The following is an 8,098-nucleotide window of genomic DNA, read 5'->3' on the forward strand; positions in this document are numbered from 1 at the left end:
CTGTGTCTGCATGGGTTTCCTTCAGGTGCTCTGGTTTCCTTGTACAGTCCGAAATGTGTGCATTGGCCATGCTAAATTCTCTCTCAATGTACCCGAACAGGTGCCAGAGTGTGGCGACTAGGGGATTTTCACAGTAATTTTCATTGCCGTGTTAATGTAAGCCTACTTGTGACAACAATAAAATAAACTTAAACTTTAGAATATAGATGAACATCCACAAATACTGCACACGGTGAGTTTCCAATCTCAGTCTTGACATTATACAATAATGGAAGGATCTGCTCTTCCACAGTCATAGGAGGAAAACAATAACGAGAGCTTGTCTCTGGGCTGTCCTTATTGCTTTCCACTGATTGGAGATAGGAGACAGAGGGTGGTGGTTGATGGTAATTATTCATCATGGAGTTCGGTTACGAGTGGTGTGCCTCAGGGATCTGTTTTGGGGCCACTGCTGTTTGTAATCTTTATTAATGATCTGGATGAGGGTATAGTTGGGTGGATTAGTAAGTTTGCTGATGACACCAAAGTCGGAGGTGTGGTAGATTGTGAGGAAGGGTGTCGAAGTTTGCAGGGTGACTTGGACAGGTTGCAGAGCTGGGCCGCGAGGTGGCGGATGGAGTTTAATGCGGAGAAGTGTGAGGTAATCCATTTCGGTAGGAATAACAGATGTGTTGAGTATAGGGCTAACGGGAGGACTTTGAATAGAGCGGAGGAACAGAGGGATCTAGGTGTATGTGTACATAGATCCCTGAAAGTTGGGAATCAAGTAGATAAGGTTGTTAAGAAGGCGTACGGTGTCTTGGCGTTTATTGGTAGGGGGATTGAATTTAGGAGTCGCAGCGTCATGTTGCAACTGTACACAACTCTGGTGCGGCCGCACTTGGAGTACTGTGTGCAGTTCTGGTCCCCACATTACAGGAAGGATGTGGAGGCTTTGGAGAGGGTGCAGAGGAGGTTTACCAGGATGTTGCCTGGTATGCAGGGGAGGTCCTATGAGGAGAGACTGAGGGATTTGGGGTTGTTTTCACTGGAAAGAAGGCGGCTAAGAGGGGATCTTATTGAAACATATAAGATGATTAGAGGTTTAGATAGGGTGGATGGTGATAGCCTGTTTCCTCGGATGGAGAAAGCTAGCACGAGGGGGCATGGCTTTAAATTAAGGGGGGGTAGTTATAGGACGGATGTCAGGGGCAGGTTCTTTACCCAGAGGGTGGTGAGGGACTGGAATGCCCTGCCTGCTGCAGTTGTAAATGCGCCTAGTTTGGGGGCGTTTAAGAGATTGGTGGATAGGTTTATGGACGAAAAGGGATTGGTTTAGATTAGTGGGTCAATGTTTTTTTAAAAAAATAAGACTGGTCGGCGCAACATTGTGGGCCGAAGGGCCTGTTCAGCGCTGTAATGTTCTATGTTCTATGTTCTATGATTGTCTCAGCTTCTCAACTGATGTATCATTTCAGAAAACGCAAGAGAAGAGAAATCATCTTCCTCAGTTCTCTGCTGTAAGGCCTGATGCACAACACCACAACCCTACACTGCGGGTAGGGTCAAGGAAGCAACCCCTAAATCCACCTCAGATGGATCAATCACACATTTTTTTTTGCACAAGTATACTTTGTGAAATATTTGAAAGAACATTACAAATCAGCTAGCACACATAGTGCAGTAATATTTAGGTTCTCTATATAGATCATGTTACACTCTTGAAATGCTTCAATATAGCCAAAGAAATGTTGCAGACATTTCAAAATGGTCATTTCAAATGGTGCAAAGATATTTAAGTTGTCTACTTAGAACAACTTGCACTCCGAGGTGCTTCAATACAATTGTGATGTGTATAATATTCACTGCATGCATTCGATGAGTCATACAGCGTGAGGGGTTTTCAGTTCACTGTGACTGAAAGGTATTAGTGAGCTTCTTTGTTGTGTCTCTGCAGATTTGCCCCAGGATTTAGTGTGTCTCTCAGTATGTAGTCCTGGGTTTTGGAACATGCCGGTCTGTAGCACTCTGTCAAGGACAATTCTTTACTTTGGAAGATCAACAAGTTTCAGGCAAAACAAAGAGCATCTTTCACTGAGTTAATGATCCTCTGACAACATTGAATTTTTGTCTCAGTGCGTCCCTGGGAACAGCCCAAAGGGAACAGAGTCCTGCGTCATAGAGCTGCTCGGGATGAACCTTGACAAAAACCATATCATCCCACTTCAGACTTTATTTGCAAAGGCACTTTCTATAAGGAGCTGGATAACAATCTTCTCACCATCACAGCTACTTCAGGGAATGTGCAGATGGATTGAGACTCTAGGGATGTAGAAAGGATCTGACATGGAGGGCCTTTCTCAGCACTAGTCAAGCTGGATTTTGGTGCTTGGTTGAAACTTCTGTTGATGAGATATCCTGCCAAATGACTCTGACAGTTTACTCAGGGAACCATCCAATTGGATCAACCATCTTTTCCCATAGGGCCTCTAGAACATTACATACAGACCACTTCCTCATAGACTTCAGGTCAAAGGTATTTCCCTACATAAAATTTTTCATGAGGAACAGGTGGTATAGTACCGTCCAAATACTTGGAGCGTTCCGTGGGAGCATGGCCAGACCCATATTCATCGATTAAGGAGATAATTATCGACTTCAGGAAGTGTAGAGGAGAACATGCCCCTGTCTACATCACTGGGGGAGAAGTGGAAATAGTCAAAAGCTTCAAGTTTCTAGGTGCCCAGATCACCAACAACCTGTCCTGATCCCTCCAAACTGATGCTATAGTTAAGAAAGTCCACCAACACCTCTACTTTCTCAGGAGCCTAAGGAAATTTGGCATGTCCACTCTGACTCTCACCAACTTTTCCAGATGCGTCATAGAAAGCATTCTTTCCAGATGTATTGCAGCTTGGTATGGCTCCTGCTCTGCCCAAGACTGCAAGAAATTACAAAGGGTTGTGAGCGAAGCCCAGTCCATCACGCAAATCAGTCTCCCATCCATTGACTCTGTCTACACTTTCTGCTGTCTTGGAAAAGCAGCCACCATAATCAAGAACGCCACACACCCCCTCTTCCACCTTCTTCCATCAAGAAAAAGATGCAAAAGTCTGAGGACACGTGCCAACCGACTCAAGAACAGCTTCTTCCTTGATGCCGTCAGACTTTTGAATGGACCTACCTCGCATTAAGTTGATCTTTCTCTACATCCTAGCTATGACTATAACATTAATTTTTTATTCACCCCTTTTCTTCTCTATGAACGGTATGCTTTGTCTGTATAGCGCACAAGAAACAATACTTTTCACTGTATTCTAATATATGTGACATAATAAATCAAATCAAATCAAAAATGCGATACTAGGGAGAGGTAGAACCTCAACAAGGAGTGACACTTGGTGGTTGTGGATTGAGGATCCCTGTATGGCTTGATGCAGACACACACTAGGCCATCAGGATTAGATGTTTGGCAAGCTTTTTTCCCCCTTTACACGTATGTGCTTCGCGTCCTTAGTAATGCGGTCCATTTTTGACCAACAGCGAAAAATAGCTTGGGTAATTTCCATATGAGGAATGGGCCAGCTCTGCATCACATACAACAACACTGTGAGTGCCTCACACCCAATGACCAGGTTCTTACCAGGAGAAGGAACATCACTCCGCATGCCCAGTTTGTGGTTTATTGTACCTACTCACTCCTTCCAGCTTCTAACACATGCCCTGCCCCTTCAAATCATACCCCCAGCAACTTCAGGCTGATGGACAGTAGAGGGGACAAGGGGTCGGTCAGCCCAATTTCCGAAGAACATTGGTCTCACTCTTGCCATGATTTACCTTGGCGTCCAAGGCCATTTCGAACCAGTGGCAGATGTTAAGGCTTTGACTTGAGCACGTCCACTGTCTGGGATCATCACTCGTCTCATGCCCAGATCCTTCCTGATGGACTCGGCAAAGGATTCTATACAACACACAAACAGGACGGAGGAGAGAGGCAGCCCTGCCAGGTGCCAGATTTAATTGGAAAGCTTTCTGACTCCCACCCGTTGATTGAAGCTACTACTCTACTGACGTTTGTGTCAAGCAGTTGGATCCAATTGCAGATCCCTTCCCAAACCCCATTTTGGAGTGCACACCCATTATGTTGGTGAGTGACATCCTGTCAAAAACCTTCTCCTGGTCCAGGCTGATGAGGTAGGTCTGCCACACGAGGCTATCAGATATATTCCTGCAGGGTCTGGTCAGCGATGATCACCAACTCCAGAGCAGACCTGACCCAAATGGCAATAACCTTGGACAGAATTTTATAAACTACGTTCAGCAGTGAGATGGGTCACCAATTTCTAACTTCTTACCTTTCCACCTTCTGGATGAGGGTAATGTAGGTGAGGGATTCTGACATGCACCCGTCCAGAAGCATAGTCTCGTGTACCTCCAGCAGATCTGGGCCAATCCAGTCCCACAAAGTCGAATACAACTCAGCGAGAAAGTCATCACTCCCAGGGGGTTTACAACTATGTCCTAACCTAATCCACACCAGCCACCTAAACTAACCACCACCCTTCCCTCCCCTGACCCAAGCAGTCCGAGTTGATGTGGCAACATACGTTTTTTTAAAAATTAACACAGAACAGATATGGTCATGCGGATGCTAGATTTCCAGCTTTCTAACACCCCTGGACAGAAATACAGATAGACACCTGCCTTCTGATTCTCATATAACAACCTCCAGAGAAGGATTCATCCCTAAACAGAAGAATCTCATCGATAGAGACTTATTTCCTTGCAGATTCCAGTCTTCACCTTCAGAAAGAGAAAGAGACCTCTATCCCTAAAGATCACAAGCAGCATGATTTCAGTACCTGAGTGGAACAGAATGTGACAGGCATCCTAAAAAGGGAAGTGGGTGATTCACCGTACTGTCAATTGTGAGGTTTGAGGTCAGGTGCTCTTGGAAGCCCAAAAGTAGTAACATGGCAAATATAACCTCACCTCAGCAGCTGAAATCATAAATGACTGAAGCTGGAACCTACTTGCTGTTCAGATTCTAATCAGGATCAAGCAAAAATAATTGTAGCTGCCCTGTGAAATCAGTAAGCTCTCACACTGACGCTTAGAACCTCTTTGAAGCAATCAAGAGTTATGTTATTGATAAACTTCCTTCTAGTGAATTGTGAAGCTAAAAGGGTCTCGGGGTCATCTAGAAGATGATGTCAAATCAATGGGTTGCATTCAGTTGTAAGGTTGTTTGATTGCATAATCAAGTTAAACCATTATATCATTGACCAAACTCTATTAGCCACGGTCTAAAGAGTTCCTCTGTGTAAATTCCCATGGCTGATGAGAATGATTCCCTCCAAAAGCTGAGCAGGTATCCTCTGAGGCTGGAGATGTAATAAAAGTGTCAATCGGATCTAGAATAGAACTTATCAAACTAACTTGGAGTGATTTGATGAAGCTTGCTAATGTAATGCTGCTAAATGATTAGTCAATATATTGTCAACATGTTAACTCTCTAGCCTTTCTTCTTCAAATGTTCAGGGAGATGCTTACATTGTAAAGTATTCAAATGATCAACTGATGTTCTAATTATACATGGGACAGCAATTAAAATGGGGACAACTGAACTTTTAAAATTATTGTTACTGATGTAGGCCATCCCAAAGGTACAGCCCTCACCTTCCCCAGTTCTAATGCCACTCTCCCTCACCAGTCTATAAACCACGTATTCATAATTTTATGTACCCCTTGGTCAATTTGTATGCAGCTCACCTAATAATCCAGGAATTATAATTTTGGAGGTTCTGTTCATTAGTTTAGTGCCTGACTCCTCAAACTGCCTACACAGAACTTCCTTGCTCATTCTCTCTCTGTCATTGGTACCTACATGCACCACGACCATCAGATCCACCCCCTCCCCCCCCAGATTCCTCTCCAGCCCAGAGCAGATGTTCCAAATCCTGGTACCTGGCTGGTAACACAGCCTTCAAGACTCTTGATCTTGGCTTCAGAGAACAGTACCTGTTCACCTGACTATGCTATCCCAACTACAATTAAACTACTATTTAATTAAATATATTTCATTTAGAATGTCAATTTGTTTTTACGGATATCACTAATCTTTACTTTCCACATTTTCTGTTTTCCTGCCTAGCCTTCATTTCCAAAGTCAGAAAGGTAGAAGGCAGAAAGACTCACCTATCAGTCACTTACTGTGATATTACACAGATGTGTTCACTTAATGCTGCAGTGCTACTACAACTCATACCCCAGCTTTCCTGCTTTGGCCTGCATCTGCCCCACTGACCTGTGCACACAGTAAAGAAAACCAGACACAGCAATACCCTTTCTCCCACTTTCCTGAACTCCCACACTTATCTTAAGCCCCAAACACTCAGAGTAGGATGTCACTCTGTGCAAGGGCACTGGCAAGCTTGTTTTTAATGTATCAGCCTTCCCTGTTTAAGAAAACAGTCTGAACTGGGTTAGTAACTGCCCTAATTGAATGAAGCAGGTACACCAAGAGAGAATGAGAAAATAAATCACCCTGAATGTCAATGCTCGTTTCCCAGGGACATCTATGACTCATTCTTTTTAACTATTAATACAAACACATATAGGCACAACTGGTGAGGTTACATTTAATGTGTTTATATAACTTAGGACTTGAATAACATCTCATTGTGAGATTCTGTCCATAATGCAATCTCTACTGCCAAGCAATCAGGCATGGCATTTCTTGTTCCATTTCCTTTTTGGAATCATCCCACTTGTATCTGCTTTTGATGCCACAATAGATACTTGTCTGCGAGGAGCAGAAAAGGCAGGCAGGGAGAGCACCTCATCCATTCTGTCTCCATGGAATCCCTACAGTGCAGAAGGAGGCCATTCGGCCCGTCAAATTCACATCAACCACAATCCCACCCAGGCTCTATTCGTATAATCCCACATACTTACCCTGACGCCAGGGGCAATTTAGCACAGCCAATCAACCTAATCCGCACATCTTTGGACTATGGGTGAAAACCAGAGCACCCGGAGGAAACTGACACAGACACTGGAGAATGTGCAAACTGCATACTGACAGTCACAGACAGGCCGGAATTGATCCTGCGTCCTTCCTCACTGTGAAGCAGCAGTGCTAACCACTGTGCCACTGTGCCGCTCCTGAATTTACAATTTTGTTGTTCAACATTGCTGAAAAACCGTGCACCATGGGCAGCTTAACTTAACATGAGAGGATCTCTTAGCAGGTAAAATGCTGGCCTTTTACAAAATGGCAATCATACTGGAGCGCCTGATAGTCTGAATATTAATATTAGGTTAAGATGCTCAAGCTTAAAACCATATTGTCAACCGTGAGGTTTGTGACCAGGTCTGACTGGCGACCTAGGAAACTCAATGGTATATGACATGGCAAATCTAACCTCACCTCAGCAGCTGAAACCATGAATGACTGAAGCTAGAACCTACTTGCTGTACACTTTCTACTCAGGATCTAACAAAAATAATTGTAGCTGTTCTGTGAAATCAGCAAACCCTCACGTTGATGCTTAGAACCTCTTTGAAGCAATCAAGAGCTGTGGTACAGGTAAACTTCCTTCCAGTGAATTATGAAGCTCAGGATTCTGGGAGTCATCAAGAAGATGAGGTCAAATCAATGGGTGGCATTCAGTTGTAAGGACATATAATCACATAATCATGTTAAATCATTATATCATTGATCAAACTCAATTAAGCACAGTCTAAAGAGTTCCTCTGTGTTAATTCCCATGGTTGACAAGTCTGGTTCCCTCCAAAAGCTGTGGCAGTGTCTTCAGAGGCGGAGATCCACAGAATCCCTAGGGTACAGGGTCAGGCCATTCATCGAGTCTGTACCGACTACAATGCCACCCAGGCTCTATTCCCATAATCCTACATATTTACCCTGTTAATCCCCTGACACTAGTGTCAATTTATCATGGCCAATCAATTTAACCCACACATCTTTGGAGTGTGGAAAGAAACCAGAACACACGGAGGAAAACCAAGCAGACACGGGGAGAATGTGCAAACTCCACACAGCCAGTGACCTGAGGCCAGGATTGAACCCGTTTCCGTGGCACTGTGAGGCAGCAAT

This window comes from Carcharhinus amblyrhynchos, chromosome 7 (genome assembly GCF_965287045.1).
Source record: "Carcharhinus amblyrhynchos chromosome 7, sCarAmb.v2.hapA, whole genome shotgun sequence".
NCBI lineage: Eukaryota > Metazoa > Chordata > Chondrichthyes > Carcharhiniformes > Carcharhinidae > Carcharhinus > Carcharhinus amblyrhynchos.